Below are 17421 nucleotides of genomic sequence, written 5' to 3' on the forward strand. Positions count from 1 at the left end.
GCTTACTCATCCATGCGGGAAAACTTATTCATTATTCAATAAATCGGATATAAATGTGTATTTTGACCTGACCGAACTTAATTAGTTTGCTGAAAATCGAGACGGTTTTCATCGGTTTCCAACTGATCCTAACAATTATCCAAAGTACACTCAGTTAATTTTTTTATGCTTTTTTAACAAAGCACACAATTTAAATTTGCAAGAACATTTTCTAATAAAATTGTTTGACATATACTGAATGACTAGTTTAGCTAGACTCGAACCAATTTTCTCTCGTAAAATAGTCTTCTCGAATAACAACAATAATACGAGAAAAAATTTGGTAGACAAATTTTCTCTTTTATGATGGACGAAAAACAGAAATAGAAATAAAATTTGGAAAAAAAAGAACAAGAAATGACGGAAATCAACATTTCTGAATTGGGTTGGTTGTAAAGAAAGGAATTTCCAACTTTCCTTATTCAAATTTTTCTGGCTGAATTTTTGGTACATACTTTTAATTAAAATTGAAATCAAGATTTCCAGCTCGTTTAGAAGCAAAACCGATACATTTTTATGATTCTTACTTTTTTTTTTTTTAAAAACTTTTTTAAGTGCCTTATCAAGTTATTTACTTATGAGCTCTGACTTTGACCATCTCAAATGAACTAGTCCTCTTAAATCTTTACAGCTTTTATTCTCCTGATCCATTACCTAACCTGTCCCAACTTTGGTACAGATAATCAAGTTGTTCTGGCAGTTCTTTCCAACTTCAACAATGGATAAGTTCTCATAGAGTTTTTGCCTCGAAACAAGTCGAATCGTGAATGACATGTCTACTAAACTTTTCCTTCATAATCCCACTCATAATATTTAAATTTATGCAAAACGAAATACCTGAGTTTTCTCGCATTCCGTTCCGTCCCAATATTCCCAACTCTGCGCCAGGCTCAGACGGATGTGAATTTAATAAACACGCAGTGAACTTTTCAGTTTAATCATCGCAACTTTGCCAACGGGTTTTAGTTTTCCTCTTTAGTGTTTTGAGCAAAAAAAAAGGTGCCCCATTGAAAAATTCACCAATTTCGCGAAGAAATCGTGACCATAAATAACATATTCTGTCCAGGAGTCCTTGCTTAAAGGAGAACTGACGATGACATATCGCTCCACTTTGGTGTTTCGGGTAAAGCAGATAAAGCCGAATTCCCATGCATCAGTTCACTTTGCACGCGATAAAAGGCCGAGAACTTAGAAAATTGCCATTTTGCTCGATAAAAGATCTGCAAAAAGAATCTCACCCCGGGTTGTTTCCACTTTGCTCAAACACAAATAGTTCCAATATCGTTTAGCTAATGCAGCAGTAAATGGGCCGTAACTGAATATTCAGACTTCTACCAAACAAAGTGTTGCAGAGAATTTTCTTTCCAGGTTTCATGTTCGAAATTCAAGTTAATTCAGTTTATTTGCAAATGGACCGGTAAACGGTCATTACTCTAACTTGACTAAACCTATAAAGTGTAATGAATATTTCATCAACTAACCACCCCAAAGCTAGCAGATAAACACGCTATAAATGAGGTATCCAATTTGTATTCTCAAAAAGCGGGACCTAGTGCTATGAACTGTTCGTTTTCCACACTTTCACCTCATAGACTTTCTAATTTCTTTCCAACAGCTCAAATGAAACCTTTCACGACTCTTTGATCTCCTAGTTAGAAATTTGAATTGAATTGCGACAAGTCAAAGCTTTTACTTGTATTAACTTTTAAAAGAGGTTTTTTTTTCATTTGGTACTTTGAATTTAAAAACCGTTTCATATTGTCAATTTCTTTTTAAATTAATTATTGTGGATGTTAAGGGATTATTTCAAGCCAAATTACTGGAGGATGATAGAGAATGTGGTGTAAAAAGTAACAAATGATGAACCCTACAAGTAGGAAATAGGATATTATATAGGGTGGTCCAGTTTTAAATGTCAATAATTCACCAATGGATAGCCAATCAAAAAGTAAGTTGTCATGCATTATGTAATTTTCCTGAAGAAACGCTTCCTAAGTAAGACACAGACCTTCAAAATTGTTTAAATGCGTCGATATAGGGGATAGTCTTTATTTTCTACGCTCACTGGATATTCAAAATTTATTGTATTTTTTATTTTAAAATGGTTCAAAAGGATCCAAATTTGGTCATCTGTGAGGTTTACGAGTTAACTTTTGACACTAAAAATAGTCAAAAAACAGTATTTTTGGACTTTTTTTAATTCAATTAAACACTGGTAACAGTCCGAATTTTTGGACTAATTTAATTCTAAATATTAGTGTTTTAGACTAATATCGTAGCATTTAATGCCACAATTGTTTACTTTCATCAATCAAGAGTCTGAAACTTAACTTTTATTATAAAAATTTGTTTAAAATTCGATTTTTCAGTCTTAAAGCAAAGTGAAGCGTCTAGAAGTTAATTTAATACTGACAAAGCGTGAAATGGCATATGTAAAAATAGTTTTTTAAGTCTCCTATGTCAAAAACTTGGTGAAGATAACCCTAAAACTCGATTTTCCGAGCTGAAAGCAGTTTTAAAGCCCTAAAAATAGTCCAGAAAATCAAAAGCAAACTAAACAAACCTGAAAAGTTAGTCTTCAAGTCAATTTTTATGAATGTAAGGTCTATATTCTGTATTTAAGACTATTTTCAAGACTAAAATATTGAAATGTACTTTAAAATTATGAAAACTTACTTCAAATAGAAATTTTAACCTTTGATGTCACTTTTCATTGGTTTAGAGTTACTTTTTGGTGTTCAAGTCCATTTTCAAGATTGAAATGTGTGAATTTGTAGTAAAAAATTGTAAATAAAGTAGTTTTTCATGACTACAACCTAATTTTCACTACTAAAGTTTTTCAACTTATCTGAAAACTATAACGAAAGACTACAAAGACAGTTTTTAAGCCTTTCAAGACAATTTTCACAGTTTCCAAGTCAATTGTCAACGCTAAAATCTTTCAATTTGTGAAAACTGGTCAAAAGACAATTTTTAAGCCTCTCAAGTTAATTTTCACTGTTTCAAAGTAAATTTACTGGTTTCTGTCAATTTTCAAAACTAAAGTCTTTCAATTTGTCTGGAAACTCTGAAAATTGGCTACAAAGACATTTTTTAAGCTTCTTAAGTAAATTTTCACTGTTTTCAAGACAATTTTTAAGTTAAGTTGGATTGATTTTGGGTCTTTGAACGTAATAACTCAATTATCTCGTAAATGAAGCTTCAAATCATAAGAGGTACTTATTTCGTCAAATTGGACAAGTAAAGTAAAAAAAAATGAAATTTTTGAAAAATATCCAGAGAATCAGACAGAAACATGAACACCATCTTCCTGTATCTACGCTACTGGAGAATTTTGGCAAACGTCATTCATAATAAGTATAAATAATAGAACCGAATAAGTATAAAAATAAACCGATTACTGTATTTTTCTTAGGAAGCATTTTTCAGGAAAATGACATAATGCATATCAACTTATTTTTTAATGGGTTATGGAATGGTGAATTATTGACATTTAAAACTGGACCACCCTGTATTATCATATAAACATGATGTTCCTATCGCACGAGGACGATCATTGGTCTATTTCCTATGGCACAGTTAAGATTAGAATGTGATTTCATATCCGTTCTCTAAACTGTTAAGGATATATCCAACATCCCTGTAAGACTAGAAAAGGGCCGTGTGGCTAAAAATGGCGAGGTACTGTATTTGGGAAAACTTTCCATAGCAGAAGCTTGAAGCAAAAAAGTGTATAATTAAAAGTTGCAAGAGAATCACATCTAAAATAATTTTGTATTGTGTCAAAAAATCCGTTGTCACTGATTTCATGTAGTGGCAACACTGGGATTGCAAAACTATTTTAGATAATTTAGACAGAAACCAGAAGGAAAGAAATTTGAGATGAACAAAAAATTCGACGAAACAATAATTGCCCAATTATCTCATTAGTTAGTTATTTTTGGTCTTATTAATGATTACCAAAAAAGTTAGGTCCAAATTCGACTAAATTCTAGCATTAATTAAATATTATTCGCTGTCGAGATTTACCAAGCGAGAATTATTTAATTGGACACACAGCCACTCCTGTTACATTGCAAATTCTGCTTTAACGAGTAATCGTATTTTTAAACAACAAAAAAACTTGATTTTGTTAATAAAACTGTAATATCAGTATTTTTATTTTTTTTTAATAATTACTGTTCTTGAGACTAAAAGAAGCATTTTTGGTTGATTAATCTTTCTAATTTCTTATTGTTCATAAAAGTAAATAAATTACTAAAATAGAATCGTTTTATTTTACAACAATAATTTTAGCACCTTTTGTCTCGTCTTATAATAATTAGTTAAAAATTTATTCAACTTTTTGGTCGAACAATTATTGAAGAGTTTCAGTTTCATGCATATTTATTACTTGGAATAAATTGGACAATTACCGTAGTAACTTTTGTGAATATTTTCTCCATATTCATGAAGATAGTTAAGATATTTCCTTCAGAATTATTTACTATTCGTTCTTGACTTAAAAATTAGATTTTAACTTAAGTCTTATACCACTTTCAAACAAAATACATATTTTTTAATGAGTAATGATTGCAAAAAAGTGCTGAATTTCGAATATCCTTAACAACTTATGTGTTTTGAAGATATTAAAAAAATCAAGCAGAAATAAGATGACGTAACAATGTAAACGACACATAGATTATATCTAACAATTCTTAATGATTTAAATCGGTACAAAAAAATATACAGGGCGACCCATTAAAAACACATAACTATTACACCTACAATTTTATTTACAATACAATATTTTAATTAACTGAAAATTTATACATGTTTATGTCTAACCTTCTTCTTCTTTTGGTCACGTCACCTGAACAATTTCAAGTGTTGGAATACATATCACATTGATGCATTCTGCTGAAAGCTTATGGTAGTTACGATGTCAATAAACAGTAAAACTTTCTAGGGGCCCTATAACTTGCCTTTGGCGTTTCTGGAAGACCGGCAAAACAAAGCAAAGAGGAGAAATAATAAATTCTCCATATCGCAAAATATGGAAAAGTCGTTTTCGATATCCCTGGTGCAGGTCAACGAATTTTAGGGCGAATTTCCTTGTGAGAACGCCATAAAGCATTTTATTAGCGTGTCACGAAAAACGCTGACAGGGTCTGTACAATCCCGTCCGAATAAAGAAATTGCCATCGCATTTACAAACGAAATGAGATTTGGTGCCTTGGACAGTTTTGTTCGCAGTTCAGAAAACGACTGTGTCGGAGATTCTCGAGAAGTTTCATTCATCAATGTTTTATTATAAAACGTTATCCTTTTAATTCTGTACCTAAATAGTTCAGGGTAATAAAGCTAAGGAGTTTAGTTCTAAAACTCGACTAGCAGGTGTTGAAGTTCCTGTAGTATATAATGAAATATAGACCCATCTCCATCCCATTACGCCATCATTTCAGCAGCTGAGTTTCGCCAAAATACGTAGCATAGCGTAACAGGAATTAATTCCCGGCATGGGCGTTGTCGGATTATCAATTATTGCCTTATATACACGGGACATGTTGAGAAAAGAGCATTAATTTCATAAAACAAGAACTCGAAATTTCTGTTAATTCCCGGTTAATTAAAACTTGCGACGATATTTCAACTGCTAATTAAAACAACAGACTTTAAGCCGCTTATTTGACTGTTAGCAAGTTTGTTTCAGCATATACTTTACAAATCGCAGCATTTAAAATAATAAAACGTGCATGTTTTATTTCAGTTCCTATATTAACCCACAAAAGTAATGGAACATTATATCAAGCGCATTATACTGCCGGTAGTTTACTGAGTTTGCAATATTGCCCGTATGAATTTGCTGCTTCCAATGCTGCATAAAACTTTCCACGTTTTATAGTTATTACTGGTTCATTTTGCGTAATAGGAAAATAAAGTTTCTTGTTTCGAATTTCAAAAGTTTACGGTCATACAGGACAGAAAAGAAGTTTAGACGTTCAAGTAGAGTTAATTAAAATTTGAGGAATGATATTTCAACTATTACTTTACAAGCTCAATTGTGACTGTAATGTAAAATTTATTGATCCTTATTACAATCAGTAATTGTTATTTGAAGTAGTGTTTTTTTATATTACAACTAATAATACGTGTAATTTTAGTAAAATAAATTTTTATAGGAAGTAAGATAGTGAGTGTTAATACAGAACTGAAGTGGACAATTAATTTGAATACCAGAGGACTTAATAGCAAAACAATTTTTTATTACATTTTTTAATACGACACTAAACGTCTTTCAAAAAAAGACATTGTGACTGGGATATCAGTTTTCTTTTACCTTTTAGAAATCCCCTATAGAAACATCGAAATTTGCTCACCCTGTACAAGTATTTGTTTTTCAAGGGACAATTAATAACTTATTTCAATGGTTTTTAAATTTTTTACTTATATTACGAGAAAAAAAATTCATATTGCTTTACAGTTTATTGATTAAGTAAACATATTCCCACAAATAATAGACACAAAAATAGCAAGCAACAATCTTTACGCACTTAAGCCGGCTCACAGGTATTAAAACAGCAACTGCATGGATCCACAACTAATTTTTGTCCTTCTGGACATTTGTCCCGACACCAAAAGCACCGAACTGGAGATGGACATTCTGGAGGAGCAGCCTTTGTGATAACCACCGTAATCGATAAAACCAAAAATACTAGAAATACTAAAGCCGGCTTCATGATTGCTGCTTTTTACGTTTAGTTTAGTTAGACGTGTGGTTTATATACTTGTTCAAAGGAATATTAAAATGAAAATGACGTTTTATGCATTTTTGCAACAGTTTAACTGGGTCGTTGCCCAAAGTGGAAATACGTAATCTTAATATTATGCACGTGTGAATGCCTGCTTAAAAGTGTAGATTACACTAGGGTCATTGTTATTTCGCATTTGTTTAAGTAAATTTTCAATTTGTATGCGTTGATAACTTAGGATACCTTTAACAGAAGCAACCTTTTGCCTAAAGAATGGTGAAATATGGAGAAAACCGTCCAAATATAATTTAAACCAGAAAACCTTAGTAATAAAGTTGTTGATCGATTGGTTATCCTTCTGAATGGCTATATTATTTAAGAGTCGTAGGAAAACACTTTTATTTTGTCTAATTTTATGAAAGTAGCCATCAAAATTTTTATTTCAAGACTTTTTTTGTAAAAACTTTTTGAAATATAAAGAGATACCTATTGTGTTGTCTAAACAAAACTAAACCATCATTTGGATAACGTTTTTTTAAACATAGACTAACCTACGACCTTTAGGGTTATTCCGTCCAAACTGAAATAACTAACTCATTATACTACATAATACCTTGGAAACGGTGTAGGTTATACTTCTCTTTGTGGCTGTTCTTAAGAAGCAATATCACACAACTTCAAATAATTTAATAACAAAATAACGTTTTTTAAAGTTTGTTTCTCTTTAAGCAGATTCTAATATTCTTTCAACCCTGTGCTACAAAATAATGTAAAACCGGAAACTATAAGGACCAAAAAATAATTTATATGCTCTGCTGAAACAAGCGAATAATTAATATTTCATCTGCTAGTTAAAACGAGCTTTTAGCGTCGAAAATATGTCGCAAAACGTATTGCGGAATTTGAATTAAAAAAAATTGGTTTTGCCGTAATTGAATAACGAATTTTTGGTTCAGCTGCTAAATTATCAGTAAATAATAATTTTTTGGCACATTTTCGTTCATGTAATTTGATCAATAAACATACAAAAACATCCTTCATTTATACATAAATTTAGGGTTAATTTCAACAAATCCAAATGAAGCTTAATTTTAATTTGGATAAAACAATATGGCAAACAAATAAAATGTATTGAGCTTGCTTGCATAGTGTTCTTTATGTACTAAATATTTTGCGAGTAACGCGATATTAATCAGAGTTTGTTTCTACTAAACCATGTAAAAGTTAGTACTCTACCGTAATCTGCATTGAAACTTTCCATATAAAACTTTGCACCGTTTTGAGTTTGCTATTGGTATATTTTCCGCAGCCCGAGATAATGGAACATTGAGCTTAGTATAGACTACAACTACAGTAACAAAGAAAATCTAATTACATCCTATAACTTAAAGAGAGATAATTGTATCAAGAAAATTTATAAAAATTTGTACAATTTTTTAAAAGTTTTTATGAAAAGTATCCTGAATAGCAACTATCCATTAAATGCTAAAACTTACAATGGATTCAAAAAGTTGGAAATGTCATTCTTCAAGGAGCTAAAAAGTTCAAAGTTCTGGATAGTTCTTGAAAATGTCTTTACTCCAGACTCTCCAGAATAATGTTAGATTATACTGGATTTTGTTAAGTCGTAACTGCATATAGTGTCAGCAACATAATATTTGTGCTGCTAATTAAAACAACCAGCCTTCAGCTACACAATCTTCCTTGTAATTTCCAAATTTCCGCATTCATAGCAACGTTGTCTTGACCCGAGGCTGTTGCTACCGAACAATATAAACCCGAACATTTCTGGCATTCTCATAGCCTCTCGACATCACTTTTTCTAACTTTTCCGTCTCTTTTGTTTCTAAAATATTGCCGTGACCCGGAATATAAAATATTTTTATGGGCGACATGCCTACTTCTTATCCTCTTAAAATTTACATATTTATTATTGTACAAAGGGTAGCCAACTAAGAATGCCAGGTACTGTTTCCATGAAACCAAAAATGATACTGAAATCAAAATTTTATTAAGTAATATGGCCATAAGCAATACCATCTAAAATATTTTCGTGATCAATGGCAACAATGGATTTTCGTTTGACAACCCTAGTAACTAATATTATTTCTTGATTCTGTTGCCTATTTTAGTGAGTTTTTGTTCTATTCTGTTTCTCTCTAGAGGTTGTCGTTTTCGAGATACTGACTGTTAAACATTGGAATTTTCACTATTTGGAAGGCTATAGCAGGCCAACGGTTGAAGATAAAACAAAACGATTTACATGTTCCTATCTTATTTTCTTAAGATTTTTTGAGAAAAATTTTGAGTATTTTTGTTTTTTTTTTTAAATTTGAAAGTACCATCATAAGACAGAAATAAAAAAAATAAAATGGGCACATGTAAACCAATTTTCTCTATCTTTAACAGTTCGCCGGCTACAGCCTTCCAAATAGTGAAAATTCCATTCATGAGTCAATATCTCGAAAACGACAACATTTAGAGAAAAACTGATTAAAGCAACAACTCCTTAGGTTAGCCAACAAAATTAGATACAGTCTGTATATTTTTAAAATGAAAAATTATGTTTTATTGCTGTTGCATGAAAATTTGAAAATTTGATTTTTGCAACTTGTTGTCTTTTGTGCTTATTAAAATATCAAACTTGTTTTAGTAACGTTTCCATTTCTGTCTGAAGTTTGGAAAAATGGAACCTAAAACAAAACGAAAATTCTCGGTTGGCCGCAATTTTCATCAAGAATGTTGCCAAGAATTTCGAATTTAAATATTTGGCTACTAACCGAGACGCAAATTTCAAAATTTTACCTGCAAAAAACCTGAATTCATTATTTAGAAGCGATATTCTCTGGTTTCTTTATTAAACGTCCCGCTCAAATGCACAAAAATTATCAAAACGCCATTTTTTTTCCGCAGCGAAACACGCAAAAAGAAAATTGCGTTAATTTGTTTCACTACATGAGAGTTGAAATAAAAAGTTGTATTATAAAGCGTTTTATTATAGGGAAAGCATAAAAGAGGGTATTTTTATTTAACATTGAATTGTACCAAAAGACCATCATAACATTCTACTAAAGTTTTGGTAGAGTTTGCTTTTCTGCTTGTTCTCAAGACTATAAACTAGTGTGGTAAGTGCAATGTTATACTTAATGAGCAATTTGCATTGGATTCCCGTAATTAACAGCTACAATTCGAAATTTCACAGAAACTCTACTCCACATTTACAACTGGAATCCGGTAAACTCAGGTGCTTTGTCGGACTAGTCCTTTCTCTATGTTCCTTATATTTACTCCTTTGTGCAAGGAACCGAGCGTCAAAATCCAGTTTGTCGGATATCATGATTCCGCTCCAGTTTTACTGTGTATTTTGCAAATCTATTACAGCAGGGCGGCCAACCCCATTTTACAATGCCGTCAGCAATATTTCATAACCATTTTGAAATCTAGTTTGGCACCATGGACAGAAAGCGTTTTCGAGTAATTCCGGTTTAGGGAAATCTGACAATAATTATTTCTTGTTAGACTCACCACAGCACTAATACACTTAATGCCGATGTTAACAACATTAACCTCTACACCGATGAGCAATGTAAGCATTAATTTTGCAAATGACGATAAACCCGATACTAATTGATTTTCTGACTGTGTCAGAGTTGGGGATTCCATTTAAACTCAACATTAGAGTGACAAATATCGGAAATTCATTACCAAGTAACAATTATTCAAACCTCAGGAACTTCCTAGCAGACTAGAGTATACTGGTTAAGCCTAGCGATTTGTTCAGTACTAAAGCATACAAAAATATCTAATTCTCTGTTTAAAAAATACAGTTTACTGCATTTTTAATGTTGCAAGTGTTTTTCTATTTTATTTTTTACTTTGTTGTAAAAATCAGCGACACTTACATCAATTTTAAATCACCAAAAAAGTAGGATAGTATTACCAAAACTGAAACGTCCAACTTGCAATGACAAAATGTCAAATACTTTGTATTATCTCATTAACAATAAAAATATAGTTTTTGCTATTTTCGCGAAATTACAAAATTGATGCATATGATACGATTCATGATGATAATAACCAAAAACGTAAACGTCGGATCTCAAATATGATATTGCCACGTGTTAGAGGAGGAAAAGTGACAGTAGTAAAATGTCATTTATTTTCAGAAGCCTAGTTTATAAAATAGCTATTTATGTAACCAGTTACGAAAAGATCGATTTTGTGTTACACAATAAGAAATTTTCGAAACGTGTTGCATACATATTTTTTTCTAATTTTGACCAAAAAGCGGTAAAAACCATCTTTTAAAGTAATTTAACACAAATATTCACTTTTATAGCACCTTGTATAAACTGTGACAACGACATGTTATGATGGATGTCGCCCATATGTTTCTACGGAAATGCATAAAAACAGGGAGTGATGAAATGAACTTTTCATAACTAGTTACATAAAGTGATACTTTTCGTAACTAGTTACGAAAAGTAAAACTTTTTGTCACTGTAATCAGTTTTGAAAAGTGTCACTTTAAATGCCAAAATTAGAAAAACAAAATTTAATTTTATTGTATGTTTTAATGATTATGACCGAAGGAGTTTATAAAAAAAATAATTTAATTTTAGTATTAGTAATAATTGAATTTACTTAAAATCCAACATTTCTTATGGCTAATATTAAAATTAAATCTTTTTGCATTTTTCGCACCTACAGTATTGACAACCCAGCATTGACAGATGAATATTATCACAAAAATTATATCTAGTCAGTCATCATCCATAAATTTATCATTTCACCACCTTGCATTTTTACAGTTAATACTAATATTATTACTGATACTCTAATACTAAAATTATATTTTGTTTAGAAACCAGGCTTTAGCTCATCAAATAAAATAATTAAAACAAAAACTTAATTCGAAAATCCAAACCGTTTTTTTTCGCATATCTCCGAAAGTAATTAAAACTCCAAGTTGTGCAGTTTTACCGTTTTTGAGATCTTCATACTTACAGAAATAAATGAGATATATGAGACCTTGTAAATCCGTTATTTTTGAATTTAAAAAAAAATAATTTCAAAACTTTACTCATTTTTGCTGTAAAAGTACCTCGTTTGTGTCTCACCCTGTATTCGATCAAAGTCTTACCTTTGTCTGTATAGAAGTATAAAAACAATATGTCTGATTATATCTCAACCTTGAATATATTACGATATAAATAAAATATTACTATAATAAATAAACTTTTTTAAACTCACCTGTTTTTCAGGACTGCATCCATAAATTACTACACAAAATACAACAAATTTTCCTGCACAAACAATGGAATGTAATAAATTACTTTTGAAATATAACATATTCAATCTCTTTCTACTCAACAATAATGCAGCAATTAAACAATAATTTTTGGCATATTTTCATGCAAAATACCTTAAATTGCGTTACAAATTCACGTTTATTTGGACGTTGTTGTTAAACTGAAAATCTACCTAAAATATGTCGAAATTAAAATTTAATATTATTACTGAGACCTAATATTTCAGTGGTTTAGTATTTGATAATTTAATCTTTAAACCGTTGACCTCAAATTTATTAATCAGTAAAATGAGCGACAAGACCTGGCTTCAGCGGTTTCATGCACTTTATAAAGTCATAATTGAAGAATTTAAATACGCCGAAAAATGTCTCGGTGCTCGCATCTCGGAATTTATATTATTCGGTGGTAGTTCACAGTCGGAGTAATAAAAAAGAGTAATGTTCTTTACATTCCGTTCGTCCGAATGGGCCGGAAGAAAAATGTCGTAAGTAATGGGTTCAGTGCCGGTTAATGGGCAACACGCCAGTTAACATGGAACGGTGACAAAACGAATATTATGACGGATGATTCTGGCAAATAAAAGAGTGACTGAATTGAAATTGTATTGTGTGGTAGTTTTTCTTTATTATTCCAGTAAAAACAAAATTATCTAGTGTTGTGGTTGAAGGATTTAGAGTGAAAAGGTGCGCAACAATGCAGAACTAATTAATGAAACATCGAAATGCACTACTCTATTAAATTTTCGGAGTATTCAATAACAATTATTAATAAATATTTGTAGCTATGCCCGATAAAATATTAACGTTCTATTATCTGCTATACAGGGTGTCCCACGACGAAAGACATCGATTGATATTGGAAAAAGTATAAATAGGAGAGTTTTGAAAATTAGGCAGGATACTGATGTAGGCATGCCCAATCTAACTAAAATATTTTCAAGATGGTTGCACTTCCGTTTATACCGGAAGTCGATCACAACTTTCTTATTTTAAATTAGAACACCCTATATATTATTACATATTTGGATTCCTCACAAAATTCTGACCAACTTTTGTGTAGAATGCCCTATGCCTATCTCTAGCCGTTTTCGAAATATTTGATGTTTTTCCAAAAAAGTGACAGATGCAACTCTCAACATATTTTTGTACTTTGTCAAAACCGTATTTCATTTTGCAATGAAACTTTGGGTTATTGTAAATAAAGGATCGTTTTATTAAACTGAGGGTGGGTAATGACTCATTTGTATACAGGGTCGTCAAAAAAAAATCATAAACTTGCCACTAAAAAAAATGAAAAATTTCAAATTTTTTAAATAGAAACCCACATTTTTTATAACGGAATCATTTTGAGCATTAAAAATTACTATACGTTCCAATTTACTTGCCTATACCTAAATCCAACCTATTTCGTTTTATTTGCGAATAAACATTTTTTATTCATAAAACTCTAGATTTCTTGAAAATTTCTCTCTCTAATTACGTGTGGATTTATGTCACACCAGTAGTGTGAATTATGTCTATTGAACATTCCATTTTTAGTGAATTTGGCCTCGTCGCTCTAAATAATATTATTCAAAAACAATTCTTCTCCATAGTGACTAGTCAGCAAAAACTCACTAAAAACCACTCTCTTCGGAAAGTCAACCTCTTTTAAGTGTTGCCCTAATTTAAATAAAAAAGGGTGAAATTTATGTTTCTTCAGGATCCTCTGAATTGAGCTTTTAGATATGCCTGATTCTACGGAAACTTGTCTTATTGACGAAGTTGGATTTACAACAAAATAGCCCAAAATTGCAATTTCTATATTTGCATTATTAAGGATTGGTTTTGTTTCAATAGCTTTTATCTTCACAGATCCCGTATTCTTAAAATTTTCAATTATTTGCTTTACACCTTTTGGTAATGGCTTTGGTTTTTCTGGATAACGAGCGGCAAATACCTCACATGTTCTACTCACAACTTTGTTGTCAAGTTGTCAAAACACTCAAAACTAGTGTTATTAACATGCTCTGCAGGTCTTCAATATCACCGTGTGTCAAAAGCATGACCAACTAGAGTACCAGCTAATCCCAACCATGCAGCCTAATAAAAAAAAGGTTAGTTCTCAAATAAAACGAAATGGGTTGGATTTAGGTATAGGCAAGTAAGTTGAAACGTATAGTAATTTTTAATGCTCAAAATGATTCCGTCATAAAAAATGTGGGTTTCTATTTAAAAAACTTGAAATTTTTCATTTTTTTTATTGGCAGGTTTATGATTTTTTTTTGACGACCCTGTATACAAATGAGTCATTAAGCACCCTCAGTTTAATAAAACGATCCTTTATTTACAATAACCCAAAGTTTCATTGCAAAATGAAATACGGTTTTGACAGAGTACAAAAATATGTTGAGCGTTGCAACTGTCACTTTTTTGGAAAAACATCAAATATTTCGAAAACGGCTAGAGATAGGCATAGGGTATTGTAGACAAAAGTTGGTCAGAATTTTGTGAGGAATCCAAATATGTAATAATATATAGGGTGTTCTATTTAAAATAAAAAAGTTGTGATCGACTTCCGGTATAAACGGAAGTGCAACCATCTTGAAAATATTTTAGTTAGATTGGGCATGCCCACATCAGTATCCAGCCTAATTTTCAAAACTCTCCTATTTATACTTTTTCCAATATCAATCGATGTCTTTCGTCGTGGGACACCCTGTATTGAGAAGTTCATCGCTATTTGGAATTCAAAGCAATACATAATGAGATTTACAAACTTTTCAACTTAAATTTTTTTTCTTCTGTTAAAAAAAACTGTAATATGGTTATTTTAATTATACATTATTTCACGTGTATACATAAAAGTTGACATTTATAATTTATAGTTTTCAGATAAGTACACTAAAGGATTATAGAAACGTGGCATAGTTTTTCTATTAAAAAAAGGTTAAGTAGATATATTGTAATTAATTGTAATTAACAATATTATATTTTTAATAAAAAAAAAATAAAAAACAACACATGACAACTACTTCTGGGTAGTATATAAATTGTCGACAAGAAGCTCAAAAATACAGTTTGTACCTTGGCTTGTACAGTTCGTAAGCTACCATGACTAGTTCCACTACAATTATTTTCATTATTTGGAGCTTTTTGCTCATTTGCTCTGTTTTTGACATTGGTAAGTAACTACAACTAAACTACACTTTTAAGACATAGTTTAATGATTTAACTAATTATTCTGACAAAACTGAAAGTTAAATTTAATTTCCATCTCTTTAAAAGTAGTCAAATTATGTTTTCCAAATTTAGTATTTTTAGGAAAATGTATTTGGGACTGTTTTAGTACTGAAGACAGTTGATATTATTCTGTAGTACATCAGATGAAAGAAAAGCAATTTATTGTTAGCTTCCCTACACCTGCTTTTAATCGTAGTAACTACCAATGTATCTGTATAATTGAATGTACATAATAAATAAAAACCTTAATGCAAATGACGTTTATTTAAACGCTATTGTTCACAAATGATACAGAATGTTTTACAAGAAAAAAACTTGTGAACTTTGAAACTTTTTTGGGACATATCATAAAAATAACTATAAATAAAAAAACATAATGAATCATTTCACTGACTGAAACTGACTACGTAATAGAGCATATTACGACAAAGTATAAAATAAAATATTTTTTACAAAGAAAACGATTTTAAGGTTTACTTTTACTTGTTTGTCCTATGATACCTATTTTTACATTATCTTCAGCGTTTCTTTATTACTTATCCTTACTATTAACTGTATTTATCATTTTGTTTCCTGTTTTTTTTTATTAGTATTTTTTGTAATTTATTAGGTGCTCTTCTATTGTTATTATACATATTTATCGTTTACTTATTCCAGTTCTTGTTTTAGGTTTTTCTTCGGTCTACGGCGATGACGATTTTGACGCCAACGACATTACGAGCCTTGAGTACGACGCCTACTTTGGTTCGTTTTAGAAGTGGATTAGGCTGTGGATACTACTGCTACTGATGTTTGCAAATGCTAAGTGCCCAACCATTGTTTAATGACGAGCAACTAAAATGAAAACTAAATCGTTATTAAAGAGTAAATTTTTCAGGAAACAAAATCCTATTTGATTAGTAATTTTTTTCCAATGCGTATCCACTAATGGATGTTTGCGATAGCATGTTTCATTGCTTCTCTATTCCTTGCATTGTGTATCAAGGTATATGTATATTTTGCAGCAGGACATTTTTTCCCTTCTTGACCTTTCTTAGGCCTTCAATCTTGGCTTTTCATTTAAAAAAAAATAGATACGCTGACTTGGTATCCTTAACCCTATTGCCAAGTGATGAACATCGGAGCATTAAATTGCCTGAAAGAAAAAAAATGGGTGCTTACGTCGTAATCAAAAACTTAAAAAGAATTTACTGTTTTAAATGCATCTAAATGTTAATAACAACATACAAATTGAATATTCCAAATTTTTCGATCAATATAAGAAAAAAATTCTGAAAAGGTATAGTTTTTGTAAAACTCGCTCCCTTGATCAATCTGATCTTTTTATTATAGAGTTGGAGTTATTATTGATTGTTAATGGTATTCGAACATTTACAATTTTTGATTAATCAGTTAAGTAAATAAATCAAAAAGCTGTTTGCAGATTTTTTGAACTGAAATGGGTTTTTGAAACTCTAAGCTATTTCAAGTTCAAACAAAATGTTGTAACTAAATTAAAAGTAACGTAATTTTGCAACAATTTTGCAAATACCAAAAATCAAAATAAAAGCTTCTCCCCTTTAATAAAGCAAGCTCAGAAAACGCAGCCGATCGAATTTGCGGAAACAACTTTTGTTTCAGCTTCAGTACGAATGCTTTGTGATTCGAGAACGTCTATTCGAGTTTTCGGAATTTTAGGGTCCTTATTTGTTTATCGCTTTTTAGGGCCTTTGTCACAACCTAATTTAGTTACCATAAAATTTAAATTGGATTCTGCTCGCCAGCTCTAATATACTGTAAAGTGAAGTCAGCCATTTCAAAATAATGTCCGTAGATACATAAAATAGAAACAATGTGCCAAGAAAACTTTGACGTAATGAATGTGATAATAATATATTATTCAACGAGCATGTAATGATAGCTATTACTCACCTAGTTGAAGTACTGTGTTAAAGTATAGTGTTAACTACATCGTGGTTTGTAAGTAAATTAATTTCTTAACTATAGGGCTAATGCAATAATTATTATAAGCTGGTGAAAAGATCATTCTCATTTTGATTTTAGGAGTTATAAGGTTTTATAAATCAATATTTTTTTAACCGAAGTAAACGAAATAATGTACCTTACTTTGTAGTCATT

The 17421-nt window shown here is 30.8% G+C and overlaps 1 protein-coding gene and 1 long non-coding RNA gene across 3 annotated transcripts in view; one reads left to right on the forward strand and one right to left on the reverse strand.

The window, feature by feature from the left end:
- Positions 1-17421, reverse strand: part of LOC145726172 (alkaline phosphatase-like) — a 115931-nt gene that overhangs the window by 55555 nt on the left and 42955 nt on the right. The window lies entirely within an intron of this gene.
- Positions 15150-16194, forward strand: LOC145731215 (uncharacterized). Its single transcript, XR_014178771.1, has 2 exons — positions 15150-15244; positions 15973-16194. It is a non-coding gene; the product is annotated as an uncharacterized LOC145731215 (long non-coding RNA).

This window comes from Ips typographus, linkage group LG1, assembly GCF_016097725.1.
Source record: "Ips typographus isolate SLU linkage group LG1, UJ_Ityp_2.0, whole genome shotgun sequence".
NCBI lineage: Eukaryota > Metazoa > Arthropoda > Insecta > Coleoptera > Curculionidae > Ips > Ips typographus.